The following is an 18,384-nucleotide window of genomic DNA, read 5'->3' as shown; positions in this document are numbered from 1 at the left end:
AGTATATGTCATGTTTGACTTACTGGATCTAGGATGCCTCACTCTGGATATATTTTAGTTCCATTTATTTTCCTGCAATTTTCACAATGTCATATTTCTAACAGCTGAGTAATATTTCATTGTGTAAATGTACTACACTGTTTATCCATTCTTTAGTTGAGAAATGGCTAGGTTATTCCAGTCTCCGGCTTTTATAAATAAAGCCACTCTAAACTAATTGAAAAGTATCCTTGTAGTAGAATGGAGTATCCTTTGGGCATGTGCCTAAAAGTGGTATAGTTGGATCTTGAGTAATATCAAGTCCCAATTTTCTGTGGACCCATAATAATTATTTCTATAATTGCTTTACAAATTTGAACTTCTTTAATTCATTTACAAGTGCCCTCCTTGCTCCATCTTCTTGCCATCATTAGCTGTCACTTGTATATTTGATCTTAGGTGTCCTGACATGTTTAAGATGGAATCTCAAAGTAGTTTTAATTTGTATTTTTCAAGTGGTTAAAGAGGTTAAGTATGATTTTAAGTGTTTTTTTTTTTTTTTTTTTTTTTTTTTTTTTTTTTTTTTGGTCTTTTGATATGTATCTGTCAAGAATTCTCTATATAGCTAAATATCACATTTTTAAAAATTTATATTGTGTGTTTTCTTACTGCTTAGTATCATCAGGCATGTATATATTTTGGAAAGTTCATTCTTTGTTAGACTTAGAGTTGGTATAAATCATTTCCCATTATGAAAACTGGATTTTGACCCTTTGAGGTTGTCCATTGCCTTGCAGAACCATTTTTGTTTCATGAGACCTCATTTACTAATTGTTGATCTTAGTACCTACACTATCACTGCTCTATCTAGGAAATTGTTTTCTGTGCCAATATGTGAAAGGCTGTTTCCTAATTTTCCTTCTATCAAGTTCAGTGTGTCTGGTTTAATATGACTGTTAATTATACAGGGTGATAAATATGAATATATTTACCTTTTTTAACATAAAGACATCCAGATTGAACCTCACCATTTTTGAAGATGCTTCTTTTTCTTTTGACTTTGTATTTCTAGCTTCCTTATTAAAAATGCGGTGTTTATAGGTGTGTGGATTTATTTCTGGATCTTCAATTGAATTCCATTGGGAAACATGTGTGATTTCATGAAAATACTTTGTGGGTTTGTTTACTATAGAACTGTGCTGCAATTTAAAATTAAGGATGGTGATACCTCTTGATGTTATTTTACTGTTAACTATGTTAATTCTACATATTCATGAGTATGGGAGATCTTTCCTTCTTTATATAGCTTCTTTTATTTCTTTATTCAAAGACTTAAAGTTTTATCACAAAAATTTATGGCTTGATTACTTGGTTACCGAAACATATTTTATATTTTCGTGCCTATCATGAATTGTGTTGTTTTCTTGATTATTTTGCTAATCTGTTTGTCATTTTTATATAGGAAGGCTGCTAATTCTTTTGAGTTAAACTTGTGTCCTGCCACATGGCTGAAAGTGTTTTATATGGCATAGGAGTTCCCTGATTGTGGTTGCTTATATATGTGATAATATCTTCTGCAAATAATAATATCTTGAATTTTTGTTTTCTAATTTATATCCATAGATCTCTTTCAGGTATCACTTTCAAACTAAACAACTTTATTTTTTTTTAAAACCGACATATATGTACAAATTTAAAAGAATTTTTACATAAAAATTTATGAATATATTTTTATTCAGTACTAGAATTTTTAAAGGTTTGATAGTATCCACTAAAATATTACTAGTTGAAATAAGCATAAAGTACATGTAAAGCAAAACATAACATGGAAATAGCAAAAGTTCTCTTGCTGTATAAATATTAAACATAATGGTTTTATTAAGTACCAAGTACTGCCACAAGTCTATATTCTTAGTTCTTGAATTATGAATGATTTAATGTCTAGGTATAACACACACTAAGAGGGTGCTACACACTTATTTTTCTTTTTCTTCTATAGAGGACTGAGGCTTCCAATTTTTAGCCTTTCTTTTCTTTTTCTTTTTCTTTCTTTCTTTCTTTCTTTTTTTCTTTTTTGAGCTGCATATAGTCTGTGAGTTATTTCTTGGGTATGCAGAGCTTTCTAGAGGCAGTATGCAATTTTTTGTGACTGCATATTATGTCTGTTCTTTTGTGACTGGAATACAACACTCAGGATAATATTCTCTAGATCCATCCATTTGCTTAGGAATTTCATAAAGTCATTGTTTCTAATAGCTGAGTAGTACTCTATTGTGTATATGTATCACAATTTCTGTATCCATTCATCTACTAAAGGACATCTGGGTGCATTACAGCTTCTGAATATTAAAATTAAAGCTGCCATGAACATAGTGGAGCATGGGTCCTTATTATTTTTGGGAGCATATTTGGCGTACATGCCCAGAAGTGGAATAACTGGATCCTTAGGTAGTACTATGTCCAAATTTTTGAGGAATCACTAGACTTATTTTCAGAGTGGTTGTAGGAGCTTATAACCCCGCCAACAGTGGAGGAGTATTCCTCTTTCTCCATATCCTTGCCAGCATCTGCTTTCATCTGAGTTTTTGATCTAGGCCATTCTGGCTGGTAAGGGGTGGAATCTCATGGTTGTTTTGATTTGCATTTTCCTGATGACTAGGGATGTTGAACATGTCCTTGTGTGCTTCTCAGCCATTCGGTATTCCTCAGTTGAAAGTTCTTTGTTTAGCTCTGTACCCAATTTTTAATAGAATTGTTTGATTCTTTGGAGCCTAATTACTTCAGTTCTTTGTATATATAAGATTTTAGACCTCTATCAGATGTTGGATTGGTAAAGATCTATTACTAATCTGTTGCCTGCTGTTTTGTTTTCTTGACAGTCTCTTTATCCTTACAAAAACTTTGCAATCTCATGGAGTCCCATTTATCAATTCTTGAACTTAGAGCATAAGCCACTGGTGTTCTGTTCAGAAAGTTTTCCCCTGGGCCAATGTGTTCTAAATTTTCCCCGCTTTCTCAATAAAAGAATTTCCATGCATCTGGTTTTATGTGAAGATCTTTGGTCCACTTGCACTTGAGCTTTGTACAAAAAAGTAAGAAAAGATCAATGTTCAATCTTCTCCATGCTGAATGGCAGTTGAACCAACACCATTTGTTAAAGAGGCTGTCCTTTTTCTATTGAATGTTTTCACCTCCTTTTTCAAAGATTAGGTGACCATATTGTGAGAGTTCATTTCTAAATCTTTTATTCTGTTCAGTAGATCTACCTGCCTATTTCTGTATGAGTACCATGCATTTTTTAACACAATTACTTTATAATATAGCTTGAAGTAAGGGATGGTGATTCCTGTAGAAGTTTTCTTGTTGACAATGGATTTCACTATTCTAGGTTATTTGTTATTCCACATGAATTTGCAAGTTGCTCTTTCCAACTCTATGAAAAATTGAATTGGAATTTTGATGGGGGTTGCAATGAATCTTTAGATTGCTTTTAATTAAATGGCCATTTTTGCAATATTGATCCTTCTAATCTATGAACATGGACAATTTTTACATTTTCTGAAACCTTCTTCAATTTTCTTCTTCAGAGACTTGAAGTTCTTGTCATACAGATCATTCACTTGCTTAGTTAGGGTCACACCAAGGTATTTCATATTATTTGTAACTATTGTGAAGAGTATCTTTTAAGAAATTTCTTTCTCAGCATATTTGTTCTTTGAGTAGAAGAAGGCTATTGATTTATTTGAGTTAATTATATATCCAGTCACTTTGATAAAGTTGTTTATCAGTAGTAAAAGTTCTCTGGTGAAATTTTTGAGGTCACTTAAATATATAATCATGTCATTGGAAAATGGTGATATTGATTTCTTCCTTTGTAATTATTATCCCTATTACTTCCTTTTGCTGTCCAATTACTCTGTCCAGAACTTGCAGTACTATATTGAATAGGTAGTGTGAGAGTGAGCAACCTACACTATTCCCTCATTTGAGTGAGATCACTTGAAGTTCCTTTAGTTTGACATTGGCTATTGGTTTGTTGTGTATTGCTTATATTATGTTTAGATATGAGCCTTGGATTTCTGCCCTTTACAAGATTTTTAACATGAAGGGGTGTTGAATTTTTTCAAATGCTTTCTTAGCATCTAGTGAGATGATCATGTGGTTTTGTTTTCGTTGAGATTGTTTATATGGTGAATTATGTTGATGGATTTCTGTATATTGAACCATCTTTGAATCCCAGAGATGAAGCCATGATCATGCCAATGATTGTTTTGATGTGTTTTTGGATTCAGTTTTCAAGATTTTAATGAGTATTTTTGCATCAATGTTCATGAGACAGATTGGACTGAAATTCTCTCTCCTGGCAGGTCTTTTTTATTTAGAACAACTTTATTTTATATTTTTAAATTTATTTTAAAAAACAAAGATAAAAGAAAAAAAAATTTAACATTTTTGCATAAATGTATACAAATACATTTTGGTCAGTGCTTGGATTTTTTTTTTCATCATATGTTTATTTTTTTTTTTAATTTATTTTAAAAAACAGTGATAAAATAAAAAATTTTTAACATTTTTGCATAAATGTATACAAATACAGTTGTGTCAGTGCTTGGCTTTTTTTTCTTTTTTTTTTTTTTAAGGTTTGATAATCTGCATTAAGGTCTTACTATTTACAATGAGCATAAAGTAAATGTAAAACAAGGTGTAACCCGGAATTAGCCAACATTTTCTTGGTGTATAAGAATTGAGCATGACGGTTTTTTTTTTTTTCCTTAAACTTCACACAGTCTGTGAGTTTTTGCTGGGGCAGTCTGGGGCTCTGGGGTTAGCATCCCACTATCAGTGACTGCATATTATGTCTGTTCTTTTGTGACTGGCTAACCTCACTCAGGATGATATTCTCTAGATGCAGCCATTTTCTTAAGAATTTGGTTAAGTCATTGTTGATGATGGCTGAGTACTATTCCATTGTGTAAATGTACCACAATTTTTGTATCCATTCATCTACTGAAGGACATCTGGGTTCTTTCCAGCCACAGAAGCATACAGTTAGAGAAAGAGGGGAGAGTTAATGTAACCAGGTTTATTTGCACCTCTGTTACTTATACTGCAAGTTGTGAATGTTTTTTGTCAGCTCCATCCATTCTTACAAAAAGTGCCAACATGGAACATGCACCAATGAGAAGAATGTTGTGAATAAGGAGGTTTCTGCCACCAAGCTTGACATCCTTAATTACCAGTCTCTGCCGGGCAACACCAGCACTCAAGTGAAAGTTGGTGAGTTTGTCTTTGAATCTCACAGTGTTCAGCATTTTTCCCTAAATGACAAACTTATAACATGGGGTGAACACCATAATAAGATGAGTATCTTTGAGGGTGGGACCATAAGCTGTTCTAAGTGTGGAATTCCTCAGAGAGCAGGGTTGCCAGAAGTCATCACATTTTGGCCTAAGAAGAACAAAGTGAGTTAATTGCCAATAGTTATCTGATTCTTGGCCCAGAACAGTAAGAGAGAGCTAATATTTGGAGGCTATTTGTTTGAACCTTCATTACTGGGTTCCAGTTCAGTACCTGACTGTTGATGTGGGACCCCAGCAAGTTATCTCATTCCTCTCTATTTCTTTAGAGTTATGTCTTTGACTCACTCTGTCAAATCATTCTCTGATTCATCACTTTATCTGCACCTCAATTAGAAGTTACTTTCAAGCAAGGGGTGTTTCCTTCTACAAACTAATTTTACCTTTCTTTGTTTAGGATTAAGGATGTGCTAAGAGCTAAGCCATACCAGAACTAGAAAAGAATTTTAAAATAAATAACAGAATCACAGGGTACATAGTGTGATTAAATACACTGGACAGATATTTCTGGATTTAAAATTTAAAACTATATTCACATTCATCCCCTTAATTGGGAACTATTCACTCTAAATACCTCACTGATGGGATTAAAAGTGTAATAGTAATAGTAATGGGAAACATTTTGGTCTTCAAGCAATCCAGTACATTTTCTGCAATGGAAGACTGGGCATACCAACCACAACAATGCAGGTCTCATGTTCAGGAGTAATTTTCCAAAAAATATTTCTATGAACACTTTATGTGGTCACAGTTTTGTGGGTTTTGTTTTGATTTGTTTTTCTTTTTGTGCTGCTGCATTTGTTTTTCTATGTTTTTAGTGACTGTTGTTTTATTGGGATTGTAGGTTGTTTTTTGAGAAAGAACATAAATTTGAGTGGACAGGGAAGACCAGAGGATCTAGACAGAATTAGGGGAAGGGAAGTATATGATCAACCTATATTCAAAGTTTCCAAATCATTTTAACTATAACAAAACATTATTTTGAAATATAATAAAATTAATAGCTGAATGGAGCCAAGAGTTCAAATCAGAGAAAGCAAGAATGAGAGAGAGAGAGAGAGAGAGAGAGAGAGAGAGAAGAAAGAGAGGAACAGGCACTTTGGCTTTTCACTCTCTAAAAACATGGAAATTCTTGACAATTACAGTACAGAAAGGCACTGCTGCAATCTACCATCTCACTGCTGATACTGACTGTCATGTACTGACTCTCTTTTCTCCCATGCCTTTTATACAGTCTCCTACTGCTGTCTGCAGTCAGAGTTGTCAACTTGGATTTAGGAAAACACCTGTTAAAGGGAGACCATTCTGTTGTTTTGATTGTCTCCAATGTCCACATGGAGAGATTCAAAATGAAACAGGTAAAAAATTTTGGAAGTGATTCTAAATACAAAAAAGAAAATCTAGAAATGGCTCTGAATGTGGAAATTTCAATAAACATTTCTGAGTGTGGGGATTTTGAAAAATGATTCTAGATGTGGGAATGATTCAAAACAGGACAGGGGTGAGTAAAACAAAGCCTGAAGACACAGTTACAGTTATGTAGCTAACACCTATTCATTTAAAAAAATTTCTTCCTGGATTAAGGTGGCACAAATGTTAATCCTAGCACTCAGTTGGTGGATCTCTGTGATCAAGTTCAGCCTACTCCTCAGAATGAGTTACAGGACAGGGAGGGCTACACAGAAATCCTGTCTTGAATAACACAGCAAAAAACAAATTAAAATTTTCATCTCAACCCAGGCTGGTCACCCTTCTGAGTACAGAATTACATGTTTGCAGTATGGTTTCTTGCTGTAATCATTTTTCTAATTAAAGACAAGTCCCAGGCACGTGTCTTTGAGAGGGAATGAAGTCTCAACTTAGTGAATTAGACTTCCCATTTCACTACATATGCCTTAAATATTTAAAGATCTACCTCTATCTGTTTCTTTATAATTAAAGACATTATGTGAAGATGATTACCAAATTTTCTGTAAATGTATAGTAAACTCCAGTAACTTAAATATACTTTATTAATATTTGTTGAAAATAAAGTGAAAAATTATTTTTCTTTAATAAAATTCTAATTAAGTTCAATAAATGAACGAAATTAAGAAAGTCACCAAGTGAGCATTTTTTATCCCAAAAAATAAACTTCACCTAAAATGTATTGCGTTCAGCATTATTTTATTTTTATTACCACTTTATTTTTTTTTAAAAGAGGGATACATGTAAAGATTTTTAAATGCAATTTGGCATAACATTGTATAAATATATTTGCCAGTATTTAATTCTTGTAGAGGTTTGATAGCATGCATTGAAATCCCACTAGGTACCATAAGCCTAAAATACATGTAGGACAGACTGTAACATGGAAACAGATATCTTGTTGAGTATAGATTAAGAATAATTATCTGTGAATAGCAAAAATTACCACTAGACTAATATCTTAGCTCTTGGATTATTAATGATTTAAGGTCCAGGTTTACCACACACTGAGAGGGTGCTATACACTTATTTTTTTCCTAAGAAGGACTGAGGGTTTCTTTTTTTTTCTTGAACTTCATATTGTCTGTGAGTTGTTTCTGGGGTGTTCAGAGCATTCTGTGGCTAATAACCAATTATCAGTGGCTGCATATTATGTCTGTTCTTTTGTGATTGCTTACCTCACTCAGGATGACATTCTCTAGATAGATCCATTTTCTTAGGAATTTCATAAAGCCATTGTTTCTGATAGCTGAGTAGTTCTCCATTGTATAAACATACCACAATTTTTATATGTATTCATCTAGTAAAGGATGTCTGGGTTTTTTCCAGCTTCTGGCTATTATAAATAGGGCTGCTTTGAACATTGTGATGAATGTGTCTTTATTGTATGTTGGAACATCTCTGGGGTATATACCCAGAAGTAGAATGAACTGGTCTTCAGGTAGTATTATGTCCAATTTTCTGGGGAAACGCCAGATCGATTTCCATAATGGTTGTACCAGTTTACTACCCCACCAAGAGTGTAGGAGTGTTACACTTTTTCCACATCCTTGCCAGCATCTGCTGTCTTCTAGTTTTTGATCTTAGGCATTCTGACTGGTGTGAGGTTGAATCTCAGGTTTGTTTTGATTTGCATTTCCATGATGACTAAGGATGTCTAGCACTAGCAGAAATGCTTCTCAGCCATTCAATATTCCTCAAATGAGAAATTTTTGTTTAACTCTGTACCCAAATTTTAACAGGATTGTTTGATGTCTAACATATTCAGTTATTTGTATAACTTGGATGTTAGGCATCTATTAGATTTGGGGATGGTTAAGATCTTTTCCCAATCTGTTGGCTGATTTTATGTTTGCTTTAAAGTGTCCTTAGCCTTAGAGAAACTTTGCAATCTCATTATTTCCCATTACTCAGCCTTAGAGCACAAGCCATTTGTGTTCTGTTCTGGATATTTTACCCTGTGCCTATGTGTTCTAAGGTTTTCCCTACTTTCTCTTCTCATAGTTTCAGTGTACCTGGTTTAATGTTGAGATCTTTGATCAACTTGCACTTGAAATTTGTACAAGAAGATAAGAAAGGGTGTATTGTCATTCTCCTGCATGCTGAGTGCCATTTCAACACCAGTTTTTGAAGTAGCTCTCTTTTTGCATTGAATGTTTACCGCTCATTTGTCAAAAATCAAGCGGCAGTATGTGTGATGTTTTATTTCTGGATCTTTTTTTCTATTCCATTGATCCATGAGCCTAATTCTGTACCACTATCATGCAGTTTTTAAAACAATTCCCTTGTAATATAGCTTGAGGTCAGGAATGATGATTCCCGCAGATGTTTTCTTACGGTTGAGGATGGATTTCGATATTCTAGGTTTTTTGTTATTCCAGATAAAATTCTACGTTGCTCTTTTCATCACTATGAAGAATTGGGTTGAAATTTTGATGGGGATTGCATTGAATCTATAGATTGCTTTTGGTAAGATGGCCATTTTTACAGTGTTGATCCTTCCAATCTATGCACATAGGAGATCTTTCCAACTTCTGAGATATTACTTGCTTTCCTTCATCAGAGATTTGAAGTTCTTGTCATACAGGTCCTTCACTTGCTTAGTTAGAGTCACACCAAGGTATTTCATGTTGTTTGTGACTATAAAGGGTATCTTTTTTCTAATTTCTTTCTCCATAAGTTTGTCCTTTGAGCAGAGTAAGGCTACTGATTTATTTGAGATAATTTTATATCCAGCCACTTTGCTGAACTTGTTTATCAGCTGTAGAAGTTCTCTGTTGGAATTTGTGGGGTTGCTTAAGTACACTATTATGTCATCTGCAAATAGTTATGTTTTTACATCTTCCTTTGCAATTTGTATCCCTTTGAGTTCCTTTTGCTGTGTTATTGCTCTGGCCAGGACTTTTAGTACTATGTTTAATAGGCAGGGGGATAGTGAGTAGCTGTGTCTAGTCCCAGATTTTGGTAAGATTGCTTCAAGTCTCTCACCACTAAGTTTGATGTTGGTTATTGGTTTGCTGTCTATTGCTTTTATTATGTTTAGGCATGGGTGTTGGATTCCTGTTCTTTCCAAGACTTATAACAAAAAGGGGTGTTGGATTTGGTCAAGTGCTTTCTCAGCATCTAGTAATATAAACATGTGGTTTTTCTCTTTGAGTTTGTTTATATGGTAGATTACTTTGATGGATTTCTGTATATTAAATAATCCCTGCATCCCAAGGATGAAGCCTATTTAATCATGGTGAATGATCCTTTTGAAGTGATTTTGGTTTGATTTTCAAGGATTTTATTGAAAATATTTGCATCAATGTTTATAAGGGAGACTGGTCTGAAGTTCTCTTTCCTTGTAGGGTCTTTGTTGGTTTAGGAACAAGGGTTATTGTGGCCTCTTAAAATGAGTTAGGAAGTGTTCCATCTCATGCTATTTTGTGGAATACTTTGGACAGTCTTAATATAAGGTTGTCAATAAAAATCTGACATAATTCTGCATTAAACCTAAATGGACATGGGCTTTTTTTTTTTTTTTTTTTTTTTTTGAAGGCTTTCGAAGACTGTGTCTATTTCTGTAGGTGTTATGAAATTATTTAGATGGTTGACCTTATCCTGGTTTAATTTTAATATCTGGTATCTGTCTAAGAATTCATCCATTTCCTCCAGATTTTCCAGGTCTGTTGAATATATGCTTTTGTAGTAGCATCTGATGGTTTCTTGAATTTCCTCAGTTTCAGATGTTATGTTTCCACTTGCCTTTCTGACTTTGTTAATTTGAATCCTCTTTTTTTTTGCCCTCTAGTTAGTCTGGCTAAGGTTTTATCAATCGTGTTAATTTTCTCAAAGAATCAGCTCTTGGTTTTGTTGATTCTTTGAATGGTTATTTTTGTTTCTATTTTTTCAATTTCTGCTCTGAGTTTGATTATTTCTTGCCATCTATCCTCTTCGGTTTATCTGCTTCCTTCTGTTCTAGAATTTTCAACTGTGCTATCAAGTTGCTCATGTATGATTTCTCCAGTTTCTTTTTGGAAGTACTCAGAGCTATGAGATTTTCTCTTAGTGCTGCTTTCATTGTATCCCACATGTTTGGACATATCGTGCTTTCACTTTTATTAAATTCGAGAAAATTCTTAATTTCTTTCTCTTTTTCTTTTTTGACCATGCTATCATTTAATAGAGCATTATTCAGTTTCCATGTGTATATGGGCTTTATGTTGTATATTGTTGTTATTAAAGATCAGTCTTAGTCCATGATGATCTGCTAGGTTTCATGGGAGAATTGCAATCTTCTTATATCTATTGAGGCTTGTTTTGTGAACAATTATATGATCAGTTGTGGAGAAGGTGCTCTGAGGTGCTAAGAAGAAGATGTATTCTTTTTTTGAGGTGAAATGTTCTGTAGATGTCAATTAATTACAATTGGTTCTAAACCTCTACGATTTTTACTGTGTCCTTGTTCAGTTTCTGCATGCATGATCTGTCTATTGGTGAGAATGGGGTGTTGAGGTCTCCCAGTATTATTGTGTCTGATGCAATGTATTTTTGAGCATTAGTAGGATTTCTTTTATGAATATGGTTGCTCTTTTATTTGGACCATATATGTTAAAGATTGAGAGTTCTTCCTGAAAATTTTCCCTGTAATGAGTAAAGGTGCAATTCTCTTATCTATTTTGATAACATTTGGTTGAAAATCAACTTTATTCAATATTAGAATAGGTACTCCAGCTTGTTTCTTGGGACTGTTTGCTTGGAAGATTTTGCCCAAGCTTTTACTCTGGGACAGTGTCTGTTTTTGTCTCTGACATGAGTTTCCTGTTTGCATCAAAATGCTGCATTTTGTTTATGTATCAAGTCTTATAGACTATATCCTTTTATTGAAGAATTTAGTCCATTTATGTTAACAGATATTAAGGAATAGTGGTTACTATTTCCTATTTTTGTTTTAGTGGTAGAATTGTTTCTGTATGTCTTTCTTCTTTTGGATTTCTTGCTTAGTTATTTTCTTGTTTTTACTACTATGTAGTTTCCCTCCTTGTATTAGGTTTTCCACCTATTATTTTTTTAAAAAAAACTTTATTTTTTAAAAAAGTACATGTACAGATTTTAAGCATTTATCCATAAAAGTTTGTGAATGCATTTGTCAGTACTTGATTTTTAAAGATTTGATAGTATGCATTAAAATATTACTAGTTATAATGAGCATAAACTACATGTAAAACAAGATGTAACCTGGAAATAATCAAATTTTTCTTGGTGTATAAAGATTAAGCATAATGGTTTTTCTTTTTTCTTTTTCTTTTTTCATGAACTTCATAAAGTCCTGAGTTGATTCTGGGGTGTTCAGGGCTTTCTGGGGTTAGTATCCAATTATCAGTGACTGCATATTATGTCTGTTCTTTTGTGACTGGGTTACCTCACTCAGGATGATATTCTCTAGATGCATCCATTTTCTTAAGAATTTCATAAAGTCGTTGTTTCTGATAGCTGAGTAGTACTCCATTGTGTAAATATACCACAATTTTTGTATCCATTCATCTACTGAAGGACATCTGGGTTCTTTCCATCTTCTGGCTACTATAAATAGGGCCGCTAGGAACATTGTGGTGAATGTGTTTTTGTTGTATGTTGGAGCTTCTCTGTGGTATATGGCCAAAAATGGAATAACTTGGTCTTCAGGTAGGACTATGTCCAATTAACCAAGGAAATGCCAGACTGATTTCAAGAGGAGTTATACAAGTTTATGAACCCACCAAGAGTTGAGGAGTGTTCTTTCTTCTCTGCATCCTTTCCAGTATCTGCTGTCATCTGAATTTTTGATCTTAGGCATTATAGTTGGTGTGAGGTTTAATCTCAGGGTTTTTTTAGATGGCTCAGCCATTAAACGCTAGGCTTACATCCACCTATTATTCTTTGTAGTGCTAGAATTTTGATCAGATATTGTGTAAATTTAGTTTTGTACTAGAATATCTTGGTCTCTCCATAAAGGTGATTGAGAGTTTTGCTGAATATAGCAACCTGGGTTGATGCTTGTCTTCGCTTAGAGTCTGTAGGATGTCTGTCCAGGATCTTCTAGCTTTCATAATCTCTTTTAAGAAGTCAGGTATATTTCTGATTTTTCTGCCTTTATATGTTACATGACCTTTTCCCCTTACTGCTTTTAGTATTCTTTCTTTATTTTGAACACTTGGTGTTTTGACTATTCTGTGTCGGGAAGAATTTCTTTTCTGGTCCACTTATTTGGAGTTCTGTAGGTTTATTTTATGCTCATGATCATCTCATACTTAAGGGTACTGAAGTTTTCTTCTACAATATTGTTGAAGATGTATACTGTGCCTCTTAGATGAAAATCTTCGCCCTCTTCTATTCCTATTATCCTTAGGTTTGGTCTTCTCATTGTGTCCTGGATATCCCGGACATTTTGGATAGGTGCTTTTTGTCTTTTGTATCTTCTCTGACTGTTTTGTCTGTTTTCAATATTGTCTTTGCCCCTGAGATTCTCTCTTCTTTTTCTTCTAGTTTGTTAGAGATGCTTGCATCTTTGACTCCTGATTTTCTTTTCTGGTTTTCCACCTCCAGGGTTGTCTCTTTTAGTGTTCTCTATATTGTTTTGTATTTTCATTTTCAAGTCCTTCATCTCTTTGGTTCTCTTTTTCTCTAGTTCTTTGATTTCTTTGAGTGTTTTTTCTACTTCCTATTTAAAAGTTTCCAATTCTTTATGTTTGTCCTCCTGTACTTGTTTAAGTGAGTTATTGATGCTCTAATCAAAGATCTTCATTATCATCTTTAGGTATGATTTCAAGTCTGAGTCTTCTTTTTCTGGAGTGTTTGGCATTCCGCTGCTTGCTGTGACGGAGAGCTATGTTCTGATGTTGCCAGGTTGTCTTGGTTTCCATTGCTTAAGTTCTTTTTCTTTCCTTTTGACATTTTGTTGTCTGTGATTATTCGTGGTCCTGTGGTCAGTAATTGGTACATGTCTCTCCTGTGTATCTGAGGGCCCAAGGATTTCAGGAGGAAAACTGATTCTCTGTGTTTGACTTTTGGTGGGCAAAAAGTGAGATCTGTTACCAATGACTCAGCTCTGTCTTGTGGGCTCAGATGTGGGAGCCCTTATGGGGCTTTTCTCATAGCACAGCACTGTGCCCACAGGTCCTGAGTACTAGTGGTAGAGAACTGGCTCTTTCTCTAGTCCACTACAGACCCTTTCCCAATAGCACAGTTCTTTCTGCACTTTGAGAACTCCCGATTTGTTCTGCTGGGCCAATGTGTCAGACACCTCTCTTTTCTAGGTGTTTGTTGGTCTGTAGTGTTTAACTTCAAGTACTTCTTTTCCCGTGCAATGCCGGGCTTCCACTGACAAGGGCTTGACTTTACTGTGGGCCTGTGTGTATAGACTTTGGGAGAAGGCTTTCCTTGCGGATCCCAAGTCCCTATGCCAGAGTTCCAGCTCCACTGAACCAGCAGTCCTCGTTTTCTGCATGCTCACCTCTCTGTGCTTTGGCTACTTACAGCACAGTCTCGCCAGGCCTGTGTCCCTGGATCTCCCCAGTTCCTGGTGGCAAATGGCCTGAATGTTAAGTCCGTACACAATGGCTTTCAGGACCGATACCAAGTCCTTATTCCAGGGTTCCTGCTCCCCTGAACCAACCAGAGGGCCTCATTCTCCGGATGCTTGGCCTAGACCTCTTTGTGCTTTGGCCACTCAAGGGGCGGTCTCACCAGGCCTATGTCTTTGGATCTCTGCTGTTCCAGGTGGCAAATAGCTTGAGCATTTGATCTGAACACAAGGGCTTTCCAGGCTTATCCCGAATCACTGTGGCAGAGTTTCTACTCCCCTGAACAAACTGGAGGGCAGCGTTTTCAGCGTGCTCAGACTAGCCCTCTCTGTGCTTTGGCTACTCACAGCACAGTCTCACCAGGCCTGTGTCCCAGTATCTCTGCTGTTCCCGGTGGCAAAATCCAGCATTATTTTTAAAAAAATTGAAATCAAAGAAACAAAAGTAAGTAGCACAGATCCTAAACATAGATGTGAGTAAATGTTAGGAAAGTTCTTTTTTTTTTTTAGGCCATCCTGTCAGAGGTCTGCTCTGGCAGACTGGTTGTCTCCTGGGGATATCTAAGGAGGAAAGAGAGAAAAGAGTCTCAAGAACTGGCAAGAATTGTTCATGTGAAATGTTTAGAGCTTTGTGTATATATACACATTTACCAGTCTTAAGTCTTTGCAGTGATAGCTGGCCAGACTCTCTCAGTTCCTCTTGAGGCCAGAGAGTGCAGGCATTTACCACCTCATAGTAAAACATCTGAGAATTGAGTTAAGTAGCCTTTGTTCTTATCTCTGAAGGAACCTGGAGACTAGGACTCTCAGCCTGCTACTGAAAGTCTCAGGAAGAAAAAAGACCACTCTGAAAATTTATTTTAATAATTATTTGTTAGTTCTTTTCCAAAAACTTCATCTCCTCCAAAAATACTCTCTCCAAAAGTTTTTCTTAATTTCTAAGTTGTTTTTTAATTTCAATGTTCCCTTTAATTTTTAAGTTTCCCATAAATTTCTAAGTCCCCATTTATTTCTAAGTAATTCTACTATGATGTCCTTCTTCCCATCTTGCCTTCTACCCTGCTTTGATGTAATAATGGCATACAAGGTATTCTTTCCTAGATTTTTGTACCATATCTAGGGAAATAGAACACTTGATTTTTCCAAACATCTTTTCCTCGTTTTTTTAATAAAAGTTCAACCATAAATTCAAATCATAAATTCAATAAGTTTACAATACGTATTGTTTACATATGTATCCATTAGTACCCAACATTTATTCCCTGAAATAGTACTATAGATTCATTGAAATTTAAAATCCATAATTTTTGTGACCAGGTTATTATTGAAGTTTGTTATACATAGTCACATTCAATATTTTATCTTCTGACCTTTTACTTACACCAAATCATTTGTTCCCTTTTCATGAACTTTGTTCATTGTTTTACAACCATTTGGAATGTGCTCTAAGTTATAGATGCCTGCTTTCTATTGCTTTCTGTTTTGACACTTAAAGACTGACAGAGTTCTCATTGCAGTTTTAATATCAGAAAGATTTTAATAACAGTCCTATTATAAGAGGATTAATAATTAATAATTTAATTTAGGGATTCTTACAGAATCTTGATTAATAATTAAGAAATCATGTATTTGTCTATATAGAATCACTACAAGAGAGTACATCTTCATTGATCTGCAGACATCTTCGCCAAAATGCTAGTACTTGGTGATAAGTGTGTATGTTTGTATATATGTATATGTCTTTGTATGTTTGTATATATGTATATGTCTTTGTGTGTGTGTGCAAAATAAGAGGAAAAGCATAATAATAGTAGTAATCTTTTCTTATATGTAAGTTCTTCAGATTGACTAGAAAAGAAATCCATGTTGACTTGACAGTATATGTCAAACCATCTCAGAAGATCAACTGCTAATTTGTAGCTTGTAGATGTTTCCTGTCAATTTTATTAAAGCCAAGAGTTCACAAGGATAAGAACATCAAGAATTATTGCAGTAAAGAAGACAGAAAGCCATAAAAGCCAGAGAAAAGTCACCTATAGTGAAGCAGAATTTGTCAGACACGACAGGGTACATAGACTCAGAGAGGCATGCACCATATCAAGCCAGATCAAGGCAGACAAAATCCCAGAATTAATGGGTGTGAAAATATCATAAATTATCACTCTTAGCTAGAAGGAAGTGAGAATAGATAGTTGATGGAAAGAGTCAGATTGTGTGTGTGTGTGTGTGTGTGTGTGTGTGTGTGTGTGTGTGTGTATTTGTTTGTTTCAAATATGTGGTACTGATAGGATGCCCATGTTTTGGTAGATAGCCTATATTGACATGCATACAGGCAGGAATAAGAGAACTCAGTGTGGAAAATAAAAGTAAACTAGAGAGAAATAATGGTGGGATGGAGAGAGAGAAGGTTTAGGAGATTGGTGGTAGATTTGATCAAAACACATCATATGCATATACAAAATTCTTAAGCAATGAATTATTTTTAGAAAACAAAGGGAACAACAAGAAAACACTAAAAGCTTACACATGAATTTTTTCTTAGTATTTCATATAATCAAATATAATTTTCACATTGTTTGATTTCCCCTCAAAGTCATTTCTAGATTTCTTATTCTCTCATATTGTTTAAGTATACTAACATTCTGAATACATTATAGAAAAAGTGTTTATATATTTTTCGCTTCTGAAAAAAATAACTAATTTAAATATTGGGTTTCAATATTATGGTTCAGTGAATATAACCAGGGACATTACCTCCAAAATCAAACAATGGTTATGCACAAGATATGTGTCCTATAGATACTTCTGGAAAAAAGAATGTAATAAACCAAACTGCTTCCCTTTCAGATATGGATAAATGCATCAAGTGTCCTGATGATCAGTACCCAAATAAAAAGAGGAATCAGTGTCTCCCTAAAATTATGGAATTTTTGTCCCATGAAGATAATCTTGGAGCTGTTTTGGTCTCTGTGGCCATTAGTTTATCTGCCTTTTCTGCCTTGATTTTAGGATTATTTATCTGCTATCAGGATACACCCATTGTCAGAGCAAATAACAGAAATCTCAGTTATCTCCTCCTGGTTTCTCTACTGCTCTGTTTCTTTTGCTCATTACTATTCATTGGCCAACCTAGAACAGTCACTTGTGTCTTGAGACAAATGATTTTTGGGATTGTATTTTATGTGGCTTTTTCTGCTATCTTGGCAAAGACCTTTATTGTGGTTGTAGCTTTTAGATCTACTAAACAAGAAAGCACCTTAAAAATGTGGACGGTTACCCGACTCTCAAATGCTATAGTCTTCTGTGGTTCCATCATTCAAGTGTGCATCTGCGCAGTCTGTCTGGGAACCTATCCCCCTTTCCCAGATGTTGACATGCAGTCAGAGTTTGGGCAAATCATCTTCTTGTGTAACAAGGGCTCCACCATTGCCTTCTATTGTTTTCTGGGGTACTTGGGCTTTCTGGCCAGTCTGAGCTTGCTTATTGCCTTTCTGGCAAGAAGGCTACCTGACAGCTTCAATGAGGCCAAGACAATCACGTTCAGCATGCTGGTTTTCTGCAGTGTATGGATTTCTTTTGTACCCACTTACCTGAGCTCCAAAGGTAAAACCATGGTGGCCGTGGAAATTCTTTCAATTCTGGCTTCCAGCGGTGGTATACTGAGCTGTATATTTCTTCTCAAATGCTATGTAATCATACTGAAGTCAGGTGGACATTTGAGAACTAAATTCTTTAAATGACTTTCTCTTTAAGACAATGGAATTTATTGTTATTTCTGTAAAATGAATTAGGTAGAAATATTCAAAATAGAGGTTTAAAGTCAATACTCATCAGCATACAATAAAAACTGCAGTTTTTTTTTTTTCAAGTATCCCTGCGATCCTTAGAGCCAACTAGTGACACTGAACCAATTCACCTCAGGTTAGAGAGTTTCCAGCTAGAGAAGGGTTTTGTTTATCTACTAGCTGTTTCTTTAAATTGCAGTTCTCTCTCTCTCTCTCTCTCTCTCTCTCTCTCTCTCTCTCTCTCTCTCTCACT

At 34.9% G+C, this 18,384-nt stretch overlaps 1 pseudogene across 1 annotated transcript in view; it reads left to right on the top strand.

The window, feature by feature from the left end:
* Positions 1-18,086, top strand: part of LOC308418445 (vomeronasal type-2 receptor 26-like) — a 50,411-nt pseudogene extending 32,325 nt beyond the window's left edge. The window contains exons 4-6 of the transcript in view: positions 5,114-5,339; positions 6,571-6,694; positions 17,194-18,086. The product of the transcript in view is annotated as a vomeronasal type-2 receptor 26-like (transcript). The remainder of the gene's footprint in view (positions 1-5,113; positions 5,340-6,570; positions 6,695-17,193) is intronic.
* Positions 18,087-18,384: the final 298 nt, after the last annotated feature.

This window comes from Micromys minutus, assembly GCF_963924665.1.
Source record: "Micromys minutus genome assembly, chromosome: 3".
Taxonomy (NCBI): domain Eukaryota; kingdom Metazoa; phylum Chordata; class Mammalia; order Rodentia; family Muridae; genus Micromys; species Micromys minutus.
This window is presented reverse-complemented; position numbering and strand designations above follow the sequence as displayed.